The 18,345-nt window shown below is 39.2% G+C and overlaps 1 protein-coding gene across 3 annotated transcripts in view; it reads left to right on the forward strand.

The window, feature by feature from the left end:
- LOC150078025 (uncharacterized) overlaps positions 1 to 18,345 on the forward strand; it is a 442,574-nt gene that overhangs the window by 225,886 nt on the left and 198,343 nt on the right. The window lies entirely within an intron of this gene.

Consider the following 18,345-nt stretch of genomic DNA (forward strand, 5'->3'; position numbering starts at 1 on the left):
ACAAAAGAACTTTATGATTATATTCTATCAAAATTTTATTTTTAATTCTGTCTATAGATACAGTGCAACCTCCTTATGCTGCTCCTCTTCACACCACAGTTTTGGATATACCACAGGTATGATCATGTTCCCAAAATGAATTAAAAAAAAAAAAAAAAAATACTGTGTTTAAAGGATGAGCAGTTTCATATTGAAAACTGGAAAAAGTGAATACTGTATGTGCTCATAGCTACTGTACATCCTAATTTCCCAAGAGGGGAAATTAGCTATTATATTTGCTTAGATATATTCAGTATTTAGTTGCAGAATAATTTTTGTAAACAACAGGACTCATCAGAGACTAATTACTTACTGTAGACACCCAGTTTCTCCCTTCAGCTAGAAATACAATAAAAGGGTATATCAGTATATCCTGATTACCTGTGGAGGAAATGCGGCTACCATTTGCGAAAATATATTTTTTGTAAACAGCAGCACACAATATCCTTTCTTCAGCTAGAAGTTATACTTAGGATAGCAAAAACTGCTATGGGCTACCCCAGACAAAAATATACATGAACCAACAAATGATTTATGGAGATATCTCATCACTTCATTTCGGCACTATAATACTCCAGACAGTTTGGTTTTGATTCAGTTTTCTCAAAACATGGTAAATTCTAAAATCAGAAATAAATACATGGTAAATATTAGTCAATCAGTAGGGCTGAAGGTCACCAAAATAAAAAATATATACAATTGAAGAAAAGTTAAAGGTTACTACAGAAGCATAGTGAAGGAGTACCAAGGCGCATTTAGGGCTAGAGCCTCAAGCTGCGAACAAATTTAGACTATGTATATAAAGTGCTTAGCATCATAATACACAGCCATTTCTGTATAAACAGAAAATTTTTAAGGTGGCATCGTTTTAGGTTATATCTCATATTGTGAATACCTTCACAACGAGTTGCCATGATATTGCACTACTTCGAATAAGTAACGCTTCACCTAAGGAGAAGACTAGTGTTACTTATTCTCAGATAGGTACCACCACCACCCAGACAGCACTGTTTCAGGGCTATTTGGCCCTTCGTCAGTGAGTGGGTAGGTACCCAAGTGATGCAATGATGGCAAAAACAGTTATGAAGTATAACTCCACAATATGAGAGATGCCTGATGGTGTATGATGTATTTAGACTAAGGCGCATTTAGGGCTAGAGCCTCAAGCTGCGAACAAATTTAGACTATGTATATAAAGTGCTTAGCATCATAATACACAGCCATTTCTGTATAAACAGAAAATTTTTAAGGTGGCCACTCACTGACGAAGGGCCAAATAGCCCTGAAACAGTGCTGTCTGGGTGGTGGTACCTATCTGAGAATAAGTAACACTAGTCTTCTCCTTAGGTGAAGCGTTACTTATTCGAAGTAGTGCAATATCATGGCAACTCGTTGTGAAGGTATTCACAATATGAGATATAACCTAAAACGATGCCACCTTAAAAATTTTCTGTTTATACAGAAATGGCTGTGTATTATGATGCTAAGCACTTTATATACATAGTCTAAATTTGTTCGCAGCTTGAGGCTCTAGCCCTAAATGCGCCTTAGTCTAAATACATCATACACCATCAGGCATCTCTCATATTGTGGAGTTATACTTCATAACTGTTTTTGCCATCATTGCATCACTTGGGTACCTACCCACTCACTGACGAAGGGCCAAATAGCCCTGAAACAGTGCTGTCTGGGTGGTGGTACCTATCTGAGAATAAGTAACACTAGTCTTCTCCTTAGGTGAAGCGTTACTTATTCGAAGTAGTGCAATATCATGGCAACTCGTTGTGAAGGTATTCACAATATGAGATATAACCTAAAACGATGCCACCTTAAAAATTTTCTGTTTATACAGAAATGGCTGTGTATTATGATGCTAAGCACTTTATATACATAGTCTAAATTTGTTCGCAGCTTGAGGCTCTAGCCCTAAATGCGCCTTAGTCTAAATACATCATACACCATCAGGCATCTCTCATATTGTGGAGTTATACTTCATAACTGTTTTTGCCATCATTGCATCACTTGGGTACCTACCCACTCACTGACGAAGGGCCAAATAGCCCTGAAACAGTGCTGTCTGGGTGGTGGTACCTATCTGAGAATAAGTAACACTAGTCTTCTCCTTAGGTGAAGCGTTACTTATTCGAAGTAGTGCAATATCATGGCAACTCGTTGTGAAGGTATTCACAATATGAGATATAACCTAAAACGATGCCACCTTAAAAATTTTCTGTTTATACAGAAATGGCTGTGTATTATGATGCTAAGCACTTTATATACATGAAGGAGTACCATTAAATGGGGTTATTTTGAAAGCACAGGCACTTAAATTTCATAAGCTACTTGGTGAACATGGTGACACATTTAAGCTTCAGAAGGGTGGCTTTGGAAATGGAAGGCTCGTCATGGAATATCCAAGTAAGTTCACTCTAGTAGGCGAATCTATATCTGGTGACATTATGGCTGCAGAAGTGTTTCCTGAATTTCTGCATAATGTGATTCAAGATGGTAAATTCACAGATGAACAGTTGTACAACTGTGATATAAACTTCTCCCCAATAAGTATTAGTCTAAAGGATATTTTTGTCTAGACTGTGAAGGAGTTTACTGACATATGGGTTAGTGAAATTTGCATAATTTTTATATGTGTAGGTATAAACTGATAATCTGATTGACATCATTTTAATTAGATCTCATATTGTGAATACCCTCACAACGAGTTGCCATGGTATTGCATTACCTTGAATAAGTGATGCTTCACCAATGGAGAAGACTGTTGTTACTTATTCTTGGTGGATACCACCACCCATTTGTAAAATGGTATGGGATAAAACACTGTGTTATCCCCATATTTGTCCCTATTAGACCAAGGAAAGCAAAAAAGTAGAGGAAAGTGATAGTAGGAGAGGAAGAAAGTGTCGTTGAAAGAGGAAAGGGGCAGATACTCCTCACTCATAAATCCCTCGAATAGGAAACACTTCCCCATTAGGAAAAGACTATTGTTACCTATTCTCTTTACCTCCAGCAGCATCAAGCTCCTGCAGATGGCACCATTTTTAAGCTATTTGGCCTCTCTTCTTACCTCTCTTGGGTAAGAAGGTACCCAAGATGGCACATTTCAAGGCTTTTTTGGACTCTCTTTGATGGGTGGGCAGGTACCCTGGTGTTGCAGTAGTGACAACCCAGTTATGAAGTATAACTCCACAATATGAGAGGTGCCTAATGGTGTGCACTGATTTAGACTAAAGGATATTTTTGCCTATACTGTGATGAGTTTACTGACAAATGGGTTAATGCAATTTGCATAATTTTTATATTTGTATTGATATGACTTGGCATAATTTTTATTTTATCTCATATTGTGATAAAATCACAATTGATTTTGGATAGATAATCATTTTATATCTACATGTATAAAAATTATGCACATTGCACTAACCCATATGTCAGTAAACTCCTTCACAGTCTAGGAAAAAATATCCTTTAGGAGTTATACTTCATAACTGGGTTGTCACTATTGTAGCACCAGGGTACCTGTCTACCCATTGAAGAGAGAGAGAGAGCAGGATCATCAATAGTTGAACTATCAATACCAAGTGGACTATGTGATTCATCCTCTTTCTTCAGTGTTTACATAAGAAAAGTAATCTTTGCTATTTTTCTTTACATCCTTTACAAAGATTTCACGTAATTCTGCCTTAACCCCCCCTCGACGTGGGCACCTGTACGTGGTGAGGGGACCTCCCAGTGACGCTGCTGGACTTCCAGACTAGCATCACTGGGATCCAATGCCCACAGCCCAGGTTCCAGGCTTACATCAATGGAATCCGGCGTGTTTGCCGTGCGCTGCGACCCGTGGAAATTCGGAAAGGGGGATCCTGGTGGTTGAGGGGCACAGCTTCAATACACCACTTTGGCCCCTGCTTCGACAAGACGGGTGGTCCTGGAAGGCCCGGCTAGGATCAATTGGCTAGTAGGCTTGCCTGCGAGGGTCAACCGTGTCAATGCCACGCCCCTACCCTCATGGTCCGAGGGACAGGATTCAGGCTGGCGGCGGTGTGGGTATAGTGTCTGGGTAACCCTGGTGTCCCACTCCCGAGCGCATTTATTGCATGCCGGGTAGTGGGCATCCCTTTGGGCTCCGTGGTGGGTGGGGGCGCCCGGGCACTGAACAACTAAAAACCTATATAAACTTACATCTTCAGGGGCCCCAACCCGGTCCCTATCTGAAAATACAGACGGAGAGACAGATAGCATTATTGCTATAAAGAGGCAGCGAACAGAAATATCATCTGGGCCTGTTCCAAGATTTTTAATTATTCATTCTACCACAGAAAAACCGATTGGCAAAATGTCGCCCTTCTTCATACAGAAAGGGTTAGATGGGTTAGCAGGGTCACCCAAATCGGTTAAGAGGCTCCGTTCTGGAGACCTCTTAATTGAAACCAAAACCGACAGGCAGTCTGAGCAGCTACTCCGTGCAACATCAATCGGAGGAATACCCATAACAGTAACACCACATAGAACACTAAACTCATCGAGAGGTGTCATTTCGGAATGGGACCTTCTCGACGTAACCGAGGAGGAAATCTGCTTGGAACTGAAACCTCAGGGAGTTATAGCCGTCAAGAGAATTAGTGCACGTAGGGATGGGAAACTAGTTAAAACCAGGAGTGTTATCCTGACTTTTAACTCTCCCAAACCTCCTGATGAGAGTAAAGCTGGCTACATCAACTGTCCAGTACGTCCATATGTTCCAAACCCTTTACGGTGTTTTAAATGCCAGAAATATGGACATTCTCAAATGGCCTGCCGTGGAGTCCTTGCATGCGCTCGATGTGGTGCAAAGGATCACGAAACAACAGCATGTTCAGCCGCAAAGCCCACCTGTATTAATTGTGAAGGCGAACACCCGGCCTATTCACGAGCATGTCAGAGGTGGAAAGAAGAAAAAGAAATTCAACGGCTGAAGGCAGAGCTAAACATATCGTACCAGGAGGCAAGGAAAGCAGTGAAACCTCTCAACATCAAAAAACCTTCCTACGCCCAGAAGGTAGCAGGGAGGTGTTCCATTGGAACTCAGACGGACATGTCCATCCCTCCAAAAGAATCATTTACTCCCATCGCACGTTATCTCTTAAGCTCCCAAAAACCTGCACAGAAGGACCAATCAGCTGCCACTCCTATATCAGTACCTTCTAATGCTCCACAAATAACAAAAGCAATCACGAAAGAAAAGAATAAGAAAGGTGAAATACCACCTACAACCAAAGAAAACATGGATGTAGAGCAGAAGGAGGTACAAGAGGTCTTTGCTGAGGAGGAAATGGACACTGGACAGCGTCCGTACTTCCCCAGGAAGGATAAATCCAAGACTGAAAAAGGTAAGCCCTCAGCACCTCGGAAGCCGCCTGATGGACCCACCAAGCCAAAATAATGGCTAAATTCCTACAGTGGAACTGTCGTGGATTCCGGCGAAACAATGATGACATCAAGGCCCTTCTGCAAAAGCATGAGCCAGTCTGCTTTTGCTTACAAGAGACATACCTGAAGGCAAATGAAAACCCTTCGCTTCGTAACACTACTATCATTCGAAAGGACAGAACTGACGATGGACCTGCTCATGGGGGTGTTGCTATAATTCTGGGCAACCATACCCGATATCAAACTATTGCGCTCACCACCAACATAGAAGCGGTAGCGGTTCGCCTTACGGTAGGGTTCTTAATAACAGTCTGCTCAGTATATTTGCCACCTGGGGCTGATATCTCCCAGAGAGACCTTGATGATCTCATTGTGCAGCTGCCTACGCCCGTCTTACTCCTGGGCGACTTCAATGGACATAACACCCTGTGGGGTAGTGCAAACGTTAATGGAAGGGGACGTGTCATAGAGCATGTGCTCAATGACAATGACCTATCCCTTCTAAATGTGGGAACTAACACCTTTTTTCACATGCCTACCCGTACTCCTCTCTATATGTTCCCCCTCTCTCCTTCCTTCAATCACTTGGGAGGTAGAGGAGAATCTTTATGGGAGTGATCACTTCCCCGTGATAACCAGCCTACTTAAAGTGATGCCATGTTCACCTTTTAGGTTACCACGATGGAAGATTGATCAGGCTGACTGGAACACCTTTCAACACCTGGTAGACTTTAACATCAGTACAGTCAGTCGGGAGCCTATCAATGACGCAGTGGCGTACATCACAGAAAGCATTGTCCATGCAGCTGCAGCTACAATTCCGAAAACATCTACCCTGTTTCCGCCATTTCCAAAACCTTGGTGGAATACTGAATGCACAGCAGCAAAAAAGGCACAAAATAAAGCTTGGGGGATATTCCGACGATATCCTACCACAGCCAATCTCTTAGCCTTCAAACGTGCACGCGCGAAAGCGCGATATATTCGTCGTCTGAGCCAGAAGGAATCTTGGGTCCGCTTTACATCCACCATTTCCCAGTCAACCAGCAGTAAAGCTATATGGGACAAAATCCGGAAAATGAAGGGTAAATATACATCAAACCCTTCATCGGTCCTGGAGTATAATGGATGCGTTATTGCAGATCCAACTGCAATAGCCAATGCACTTGGGGAGACTTTTTCTGCCATCTCGTCAACATCTGCTTACTCCCCAGAATTTCTGGTCTGGAAAGATAAATGTGAAAAGCAGCCAATTAACTTTAAATCAAGAAGGTCTCATCCCTATAACGGGCCCTTTACCACGGAAGAGTTAGAAACAGCTCTAACTCTTACCAAGGCAAGTGCTGCCGGACCAGATCTTATCCATTATGATATGGTCAAACATCTGTCTGCAAGATCCACGGACCAACTGCTTTTTCTATATAACAGAATATTTCAAGAAGAGCAGTTTCCGGATTCCTGGCATAAGGCAATCGTGCTTGCCTTTCCTAAGCCAGGAAAGGATCCTAAAATCCCAACGAACTATCGTCCTATTGCTCTGACTAGCTGTCTGTGCAAAATTCTGGAGAGAATGGTCAATGCCCGCCTTATCTGGTATTTGGAGGCTAATGGGTTCCTCTCCAGATTTCAGTGCGGCTTCCGTAGGAATAGGTCAACTTTGGACCATTTAATCAGGCTCGAAACTTCCATTCGAGATGCCTTCTTAAAACGAGAACACCTGGTGTCAGTGTTCTTCGATATGGAAAAAGCGTATGACACAACTTGGAGATTTGGAATTTTAAAAGACCTCTACAGCATCGGCCTTAGAGGTAATCTCCCCAATTTTATTAAGAACTTTTTATGTCACCGTTCTTTCCAAGTCCATGTAGTATCTACTCTCTCTCGCTCTTTTAGCCAAGAGGAGGGAGTACCTCAAGGATCCGTTTTAAGTGTTACGCTTTTTGCCATTAAAGTGAATTCCATCACAGAACAACTTCCTCCTACTGTAAACAGTGCCCTCTATGTTGACGATTTTAGCATATTTTGTCATTCTTGCAACATGAGGGTAATTGAGAGGCAACTGCAACGTGCCATTGACCATTTGAACTCATGGGCAACGAATAACGGGTTCAGGTTCTCCCCACAAAAGACTGTTTGTATGCATTTTTGCAGAAAACGCAATCTTCACCCTGAACCTGAACTAAGGCTCGGACAAAATGCCATCCCAGTAGTACCTGAGACTAGATTTTTGGGGCTTATCTTCGATAAAAAGCTGACCTTTCTAGAACACATCCGTCAACTACGTGCGAAGTGCACGAGAGGTTTGAATATCCTACGTGCAATCTTCTCACATTCTTGGGGCGCTGACCGATCTACCCTCATGCGCCTCTATCATGCACTCGTACGATCTAAGATAGATTACGGGTGCCAGGTATACGCATCCTCTAGACTCAGCGTACTCCGATGGCTGGATCCCATCCACCATCAGGCGATCCGTATTGCCACTGGAACATTTCGAACTTCTCCTGTCCATAGCCTCTATGTCGAAGCGAATGAGCCCTCGTTATCGCTTCGCAGGAAACAGTTGTCTCTACAGTATGCTTTGAAACTGAAATCCCTGCCAGACCATACGACGTGGACACCCGTTTTTGAGCCACGTTGGGAAAATCTGTACAACATTCGCCAGACTGCCAATCAACCATTCGGTATTCGTATCCAAAGGCTACTCAATGATTTGAACATCACATTAGACAATGTTGCCCCATCACCAGGGCAACCTTTTCCACCCTGGCATGCTCGTGTCCCAAACTGCAACTTCTCCCTTAACAACTGGAGAAAGGGTAATACATCATCCAACATCTACCTGCAGCTCTTTTTAGCTGAGCGCTCGGAACATGCTGACTTCTTGCCCAGCTACACAGATGGCTCGAGGTCAGATATGTCTGTCGGATCTGCAGCTGTTTTTCCAGACACCACGGTATCTGAGCAGATCTCCAACGAATGCAGTGTGTTCACTGCAGAGCTTGCGGTTGGGCTAGCCTTAGATCGTATACAAACCACCCACCACAAAAAATATATTATATATACCGATTCTCTGAGTTCATTGCAGGCTTTATCATCGATGAGGTTCAACCCTCATCCTGTCCTGACCCGGATACAGCAGAAGCTGCACTCCCTAGCAGAATTCAAATTTGATGTTCGTTTCTGCTGGATCCCAGGCCACATTGGGATCTCAGGAAATGATTTGGCAGACACTGCAGCCAAATCAGCGAACCTATTTAACTCTTGCCTGTCAGTCCCCTATACAGACTACAGGCAAGTAATTCGAAAGAAACTGATATCCCAATGGCAACACTCTTGGCATGGACAGACTACAAACAAGTTATATGAGATTAAGCCTGTAATTGAACATTGGCAGTCTAGTCTGCGCAGGAACCGAAAAGAGGAAGTTGTTCTATCTCGGCTCCGCATAGGACATTGTCACTTGACACATTGCTATCTGCTGAGGGCAGACGATCGTCCTATGTGTAGAAATTGTGACACCTTTTTAACAGTCCATCATATTTTAATTGAATGTCCGTCCTTTTATAATGACCGCCGTTTATGTTTTAGCCATCTGTCTGAACCTTATACACTCAGACAGGTTTTAAACGACAATGACAATATGTCAGCTATTTTTAAGTTTTTACAACTTATTAATCTAAATAATTCTATCTAAAATATTTTTATCGTTTTATACTACATGAACGTTTTAAATCGTATATTCTTTTAAAATAATATACGAATAATTTAAATTTTATATTCTACATCTTTTGCGCTAATGCGCCATAAAACAAAAACAAAACAAACAAACAAATCTGCCTTAACTTGCATAACATCTTTCGTGACTTGATTACAGACTAGTTTTATCTATTATATGCTTCTGTATCACCTTATAATTTATATGCATTCAAGCATTTTTCTTCTGTGCAACGAGCCTCATTAGTTCATATGACATCCATTTAGGTCTAAACATTGAACAGTAAATCTTAGTTGGGATGACAAGTCTAGTAGCTTCTATAATTATTTTCCTGAATGCTTCCCATTTAGAATTTGCTAATGGTTATATCATCAGTTGATTCCACAGTACAGAATTTAAAAACTCTCTAAGACCACTGTAGTTATCTTTATGAAAGCAAAAACCTTTCCCTTTATCCTTAATGGTAGTTACATCTTTAAGTAAATCCTTCATCAGTACACTGTGATTACTGCCACCTAGTGGTTCTTTTATCTGCTGATTCTTAGTGTATGATTAATCATTGCTGATAATCAAATCAATAGTACTACTCTCTTTTGTTGCCTTTCTAATGTTGCTGTAGAAAACAGTCATCCAGTAAAACTATCAGTATAAAATCTTGCTAGCAGTGTGTAAGAGTGACCAATCCACAAGTTCCAGTCAATATCTGGATTGTTAAAATCCCTTATTTCTCTGTACAGTTGCTGTATGTACTAATCAGATCCAGTAGCCCAATAAAACACCCCTAATCTCATTTTTGTTTTCTCAGCGTTTATTTTGCCTCAAACTGACTCAATGTTGCACTGCCACTCATGTCAACTGGATGGACTGCTACTGCTTTAGATTTTATGTGATTCTTAACTAAAAGCCGAATCTCAACTCCACTCCTATCCTGTCCTTTCTGTACACATTTTACAGCCCATATTCAAATTCGGTATCCCTTATATCTGAGTGACACCACTCTCTGAAATCCCAACAATGTCTGCATTTTGATGTCTTGATCAGCATTTTAAATTCATCAAATTTATTTATTATTCTCAAAGCATTATTCTACATGCAAGTATGCATGCACCTTTTCTTACTCTTTGTTACACTAACATAGCCCATGTATTTACCTGTTCCATGATGACTCACAGCAGGTCTTCGAATCACTAGCACCTTGTTGTCCAGATTGCTGCACTTTCCAATAAAAACACACTTTTATACATACTAATAGACTGACAATAGCCATTTACCTGTGGCTATCAGTATATCAGTCTATCAGTATGTATCCACCCCCAGGCTCTAGAACATTATCTATATTTGCCCCTGTCAGACATACCCTGATCCTGTTCTACCCATTCTTCTTGCACATCATATTTTTTGTTTCCCTGACAATAAGTACTGCCTGTGGGCCCAGCTCGTTCTGCCTTGGGGATTGCTGCTGTGTGAGCTCTGCCATTGAGTTGGGAGCTGATATTATGAAGGGCCCCAATTTTAATTCCTTCAAGGGCATCCATCCTACTCTTTTAGCTCTCATAAATGTCCATCAGAATGCCAAATTTGCAATTAATTTCTTCACACTCTCTGCACTGACCACTCACAAAAACATGCTCCTTGTCTGTATCATGCACTGTTCCATAAAGGTCTTCAAATATCACACAAGTTGTACATTTTCTTAATCCGTGATTTGTATGAGAATCATTCACTTCAGTTCTTCCCAAAGCCACAGCATTCCTGCTGCTATGTGCCCATTGCTTTGTTATTCTAGTCTGGGGCATGATTTGTGTTTAAATAGAATTTAATTGATTAACAATGAAAATTAATTAAATTAATCAATTTAATTTAATTTATAAATTGACAACACTGCACTAAGCTAATAGATGCCTTAATGCAATGATACATATTATGCTATGAAGTTTGCATTATATATTATGCTGTTATATCTTACCCTATCAAGTTCAAATTATACATTACGCTGTGCCATTATGGTTGCAGAGTTTTTAAATTAGTTATATCCTTCCTAAAAGTAAAATTTCTTAGCTAAAAACAAAAAAATATATATGCCAAACAAATGATTAGGATTTTCGAGCTACTTATTTATCGCAATTTAAACTCTGCAGTTTCACTGGATTACTAGCTATGTGCTATAATATTCAAGCACTGATACAATAATTTTATGAATAATAAGTTGTAATTTTTGAAATCTCTGCTAAATTTAAAAATAACTAAGACTATTAACCCTTTGCAGTCCAGTGTTATTTCTGCTGTCTTCTGTTCCGTTCCAGCACAAAAATGAAAAAAAAAATATTGAATGAGTCTTGTTGATTTATTATAAAGTATCTAAGAGATAGAAATCTCAATTTATCTCCTTTTATAAACTGTACTAATAAATATTAGTACAGTTTATAAAAGGAGATAATCTTAAATGTATTAGTATGAGTTAATTCAGTTTATAATCTCAAATTTATTAGTATGAGTTAATTCAGTTTATAATCTCAAATTTATTAGTATGAGTTATTCAGTTTATAATCTCAAATTTATTAGTATGAGTTATTCAGTTTATAATCTGAATAATTCACTTGAACTGTATCTGCCTTTATCCTCATTAGATGCCAATGCATCTAATGTTTTTCAATTTTTTTGCCTGTCTTGATCTCTACTGGTAAAATTCTTTCTGTTTCCTGTAATGGTGCCTGTTAGGTGTATATTCCATTTATGTAGGATTTCATAAACTGCTGGTTGAATACTAGTGTAAAATCAGTTGGTAAAGAAATAAAATTCACTACCCTGAACACTTTGAAGAAGTGTTTGGATGAGAGAAAGCCATACCATCATCAATTTCTTCATCGCTGCTGCAAGATATATCGTCGGGATTGAAAATAACATCATCTTTACTATCGGATAAAATTAAATCAAATTCCGAATTGGAAAGTTCTAACAATTTCTCAATTACTTTATCAGAAAGGCCTTTTTGAGATGTTTACGTCACGACTAAACACTTTGTTTCAGGCAGAAAGTAAATAAACAGTGAACACTAAAAACAAAGAAGGAAAACTACAGCCAATGGCTGTAGTTTTCCTTCTAACTATTAACAATTGACTGTAAACATTCAGTTAGTTTGTCAAAGTGTTATATGAAGCATAAATAGAAAGTAGTTCAATAATTACACTGGAAAAACAAGAAAACAAGCTGTAAAATTGGTAAAACAGAAAGGTCATCTGATGGGAGATTGGACCCGAAGAAAAATTTTATGATGGGGCATTAGAGGAGACAATGCCCACAAAGGGTTAAACTATTTGTCAAACAATTTAATATGTTAATTAATCAAAAATATGGTAAAAGTTTCCAAAAAATTTATCCATTTATCCAAAAAACTTATCCATTCTTTTACCAGGCTCCATTGTTTATTAAATAGCACCCAACAAAGCAGGCACAAAAACTAACAACGAGAGAATTACTGTGTTACTCTGCACAAACAAGACTGGAAATCACAAGCTAAAGCTATTGTGCATTGGTAAAAGTTGAAGTCCTCGGAGTTTTAAGCACATCTACTGGAAATCTCTTTGTGATTTATAAAAATAGCTCCAACACCTGGATGACATATGATATTTTTGTTTCATAGTTTGAATATGAATTTGTACTATCAATGAGATGCCACTTGCTTTCAGAAAAAAACTCAGAGAAAAGGTTCTGTTACTGTTGAAGCAATGCCCAGCTCATCCTTTGGCTAATGTCCTGAAGTTGAAAGATGGCAAGATCAGAGTTGCTTTCTGTCTGGGAACACAATTGCACTAATTCAGCCCATGGATCAAGGCATTATTTGTGTATTCAAAGCCTACTATTGTGGTGAGCTACTTGCTGGTGTCGTGAACTTCAAAATTCAAGTTCTAGAACTTCTGAAAACATTAACACCAAAAGATGTGGCATACAGTACTGGATTAACGTGGGAGAAAGTAAACTCAACAGCAACTGAAAACTGCTAGAAAACATGTATTGGAAAAGACAAGATTGCTTATAATAACCTCGAACTAGCAGCAGTTTCAGAACGAGAAGCAAAGGCTGCTTGTAATGTACTTGATAGGTGCCTTGCAGCAAATAATCTAGCTGCTTCGATTGAGGTGGATGCAGAAGCCCCAGCTGCACATTACCCGAGTGAGGTAATGTGCAACTGTCTTCCCACTATTCACAGTGTCTGTGAATAGTGGGAAGACAATTGACAGACAGACGGCTAGAGACATAGGGAGTGACTCAGAAGATAATGTGGATGACTCACGTAAGGAAAGAGCACCAGAAATGAACAAAGTGCTTGAAAACTTTAATGAGGCGATGACATGGTTAGATCTTCAGAGTGATAGTGAACACATTTATTGCATCTGACAGTTATTAAGAATTATGTACTGAAAAAACTGTCATCAGTTCTAGCAAACTAAATTACATGATTATTTCAGAACAGATACATAAAATGCAAGTAAAATGTAAGGGAATGATATAATTTTTAATAATTTGTCTTTTAGTCTGTATACTCACAAAAAATTAGTAAATAAAGTATTTACTAAGTAAAGTGCATTAAATATTACACTTTATTTACATTAGTAAATAAAGTCTATTTGTGTTAAAAAGCTGAATAAAAAAAATGGTAAAATTTTTTGGCTATAATGTGCTTTGCTTATAATGTGGTTATTAAAGTTGTTGCCAGACACACATGTTATATAAAGATTGTACTGTATTTATATTTTTAATTGTTTCAGAAATTTTTTTTTGTTATTTTTCTTAAGCAATCTCACTATTGCATTTTTATTTCATACATTTACTATCTATAATAATTTGCTGTAATCTTAACATACCTTATTATTTTGAAAACTCTGGCATATATAGACTAACAAATAATCAGGTTATTTCAAAAAATGATACTCTAGTTTAAACTGCATCTATTTCTTAACATACAAATTCATATAGGTGTCACAGCATATTGTTGACCCTGACCACATTGCTCTACTGGGTATACTTTCTTGACAAGATGGAATATTCAGTACCCTGACTTCTAATCTCTCCTGGCACAAGCACATTACAAATATTGCTGCCTCTGCATCTAAAAAACTTGGTTTTTCTCTTTTGCTCTCGGCATTACTTTTCTTCCAAACAGCTGCTCACTCTGTATAAATTGCAAATCTGCCCTGCCATGAAATATTGTTCCCACATCTGGTATTGTTCCCCAAAACCTCTCTCAGGCTTCTTGATTCCATTCAGAAGAGGGCAGTTAGGTTAATTAATGATTCATCTCTAACAGAGTCTCTCCACTTGCTATCTCATCGATGTACTGTTTCTGCTGCATGCCTCTTCTACAGATACTTCTATGGGCACTGTTCTTCTGAATTGGCTTCTATAATTCCCACTGTCTCTTTCAAAACAGTCCGAACACATGCAGCCACCAGCCAACATCCATTTACTGTCCAACTTCAAACTCACAGAACCAACTTTTTATCTTCCTCGTTTATTCATTCAGCTGCCGTTTTCTGGAACAACCTTCCTTCATACGTATTTCCTGAAAATTACAGTCTACAGAAGTTCAAGTCCAATGTCAACAAATACCTTCTTTCGTCTTCTCAACCTCCAACCCAAGCATGGTACTAAGTACTATAGGTTCTAATACCTCTTGTGTTTGGGGTTTACATAAAAAAAAAAGAGCAACATATGTTTTCATTAAAATTATTTAACTGATGTACTTGTGTGGTTCTGTTTCATTGTAAAATTTAAACAGAATTAAGTTGCAATAAAGATACAACCAGCTTTTAAATAAGCAGGTTAGTAAACAATACTGAAAAGACCATCACTATAATTGACAATAAGAAAAATATTGTGAAATATAATGATGTAGGTTTAATATTTAGTTTTTAACTAAAATTATGCCTTGGAGTAGAATAGCAAAGCATGTGACTCAGAGCAGTTAGGATTCCTTGGTTCAGGGGATGAGATTTGCTGAAGGTAGTTTTCTGTTAATTAAGGCCTTATTGCATGCAGTATGTGTGAGTTGTATATGCAGAGTTCTGCCTTTCTGCATGTGTGATAGGGAGGAGAGAGAGCGAGAGAGAGAGAGAGAGAGAGAGAGAGAGAGAGAGAGAGAGAGAGGGAGGGGTAAGCAGAAATTTGAGGGATGAACTTGAGTACCTCAAAAAAAGACTTACTGCCCACGAAGGAATTACATTAGAGGATTCATCAAGCATTCAGTTACCCAACCTCCATGTGTCTGGCTGTGTGAACAGAACATGCATCCAGACACATGGCTGCCTGTCCTATAAGAGGCAGTTATTCTTAGTGATTTAAACAGAGAAATGAGAATATTTTATGCAGCAAGGATGGGTGAAATAGGATCAAGGGAGGTCAGTTGTGGCAAAAGTTTGGATACTGACAATTATCATCTTTAAAGAACACAAAACAAGACATTGTTGTATATGTACATTGTTGTACATGTCAGTGCTAACTGTAAGCAAACTGAAGCTTTACTTAATAGATATGTGGTGATGCTGATTTTCAGGGCTCAATTTGAAAGTGTCTGAAATTTTGCAAATGCACATAGGATGGAATTCATGGTAAGAACCTAGTCAAGACAGTTGCAAGAAAGCAAGTTTATACAGCATCAGCCCAAAAAAAAAAAAAAAAAAAACCAACCTTCCCATTTCACACATCCGATCATTAAAATGTTTGCGTAGTTCAACCTTAAATTTTTTTAAGCTATCAACTTCCACAACAACAGATGATGGAAGTCTGTTCCAGCAATCAACTATCTGATGACTGAAGGCAAACATCCACACATCTATTCTACAACTGTCTTTTCTCAATTTGAATCTGTGCCCCCTCAGGTTCTTAATCTGAGCAAGTGGAAGTATCCTGTCAGCATTGAGCCTGCTCAAACCATTATACACCTTATACACCTCCATCAGATCACCTCGCAGTTGCCTGGTTTCTAGATGCTGCAACTTGCAGAACTTAAGCTTTTCTTTGTAAGCACACACCTTTGTTCCTCTCACCAATCTTGCCCTTCTCTGTAATCGTTCTAGCAACTCTACATCCTTCCAAAAATGAGGCCTCCAGACCTGTATACAGTACTCAAGGTGTGGCCTGACGATTGCCTTATACAAAGGTATAACTGCCTCCTTGTCTCTGCTAGGAAAACTCCATGACCTGCTCTGGTAGTCCAAATGCAATGCTCAGAGAGCTTCATATCTGACTGCACAATTACCCCAAGGTCTTTTTCATTCTCCACCTCCCTGAGTGTATACCACATAGTTGGTACGTTTCTCTTGGGTTACTGCTTAGAGGGGGACAGGTATCCTGTGTGTTATCAGACACTCAGCCCAAAACACTGATGGATCCAATATCTCTCTATTAGAAGAAGATTTAGGAGAAGTCCAGTTGGCCTGCCTCCCTAAAATCCACTCATGCACACCTTCTCGATGGTAAGCCCTGTTACGTCAATTAGGTGGCAACGAACGTGTAGAGTGGTTCTCTTCAAGACGCCTGGTCAGCATGAAGAGGAAAGGATCTAACCCTCCAGCATATGACAGCACGACAAAAGAAATGGCCCTCAGTCCCCAGCAGCTTTCACTCTCCCTCTTACGGCAGCGAGAGGATCAGAGTGGAAGCAGAGGGTGCTAAGAATCTCTAGGTACAACCAGGCTGCCATGAATGGAAACTGAACTTGGCCTGTTATAACATAAGATCACTCATCGGTGAAGACAGGATATTAGAGCTGGAAAAGGAATTAGAAAATGTGAATTGGAATATCATCGGTTTGGCTGAAACAAGAAGAAGAAATGAATCACTTATAAGTTTATCAAGCGGAAATCTCCTGTACACCAATGGAAACAGTGAAAGGAGTGAAGGTGGAGTTGGGTTTCTGGTCCATAATGATTTTAAAAACAACATTTTGGAATTCAAAAGTACATCACCAAGGGTGTCAAGACTAATATTCAAGATTTCTAAGAGGTACAAGCTAAAGATTATAATGATTTATGCACCAACATCGAGCCATGATGATGAAGAGGTTGAAGAAATGTACACCGAAATTGAGAGTCTTCTAGATGAGCAGAAAACCCACTACACTATTATTATGGGGGACTTCAATGCTAAAGTTGGAAAAAGGCAAAACAGCGCAGAAAGAGGAACTATAAGAAATTTTGGAATTGGTGAAAGAAATAAAAGAGGTGAACGACTTGTGGAATTTGCAGAATCTCAAGGACTGTCAGTAATGAACACTTTTTTCAAGAAAAGGGTGAACAGAAAGTGGACATGGAAGAGTCCAAATGGATTAACAACTAATGAAATCGACTTCATCCTCACTAACAGAAGATATATTATGAATGATGTTACCGTCCTGAATAAGGTAAATGTTGGAAGTGATCACAGAATGGTAAGATGTACACTTGATATAGATGTTGGAAAGGAAAGGAAAAAACTGACTCGAGTAAATAATACAAAGGTCTTTGAGATAACAGAGGAGGAGAAAACACAGCATGTACTGGAACTTAAGAACAAGTTTGAGCTTCTGCAGACAGCTCAGGACCAAGATATCGACGAGAAATATTACAACTTTCTGAAAGTGATAAAGCCCAAGAAACCTATAGGTAAAAAGAAATCCAAAGAAGAAAAAATTAGTCAAGAAACACTTGTCATGATGAACCGAAGACGACAAATGAAGAGCAAGAAAAACACTGACAGGGAGAAAATTGAGTATACTGAGTTATGCAAAGCCATTAGAAAGAGACTCAGACAGGACATAAGAAGATTTAACACAAGAAAAGTAGAACAAGCATTAAGGGAAAACAAAGTATTTAAATCAGCAGCCATGAGCAGTAATACAGAAAGACAAATGATACTGAAACTGAAGAATAGCGATGGTTTACTTATAAACAGCAGAGAAGGCATAATTTAAATAGCAGAAGACTACTATAAAGAATTATACAAGGAGCAAGGAGCATTCCAGCAGTGTGGAAGATGGATTGCAAAGTAGGAACACATATGACATACCCGATATTCTTCCTGATGAGGTACAACATGCATTGAAGACAACGAAGAATCGGAAAGCCCTGGGGGAAGATGAAGTTACTGCAGAGTTGTTAAAATTGGGAGGAAGAGACATAACACGAAAA

Source organism: Mastigoproctus giganteus, chromosome 11 (genome assembly GCF_048544385.1).
Source record: "Mastigoproctus giganteus isolate SK-2022 chromosome 11, ASM4854438v1, whole genome shotgun sequence".
In the NCBI taxonomy this organism is placed as follows: Eukaryota; Metazoa; Arthropoda; class Arachnida; order Uropygi; family Thelyphonidae; genus Mastigoproctus; species Mastigoproctus giganteus.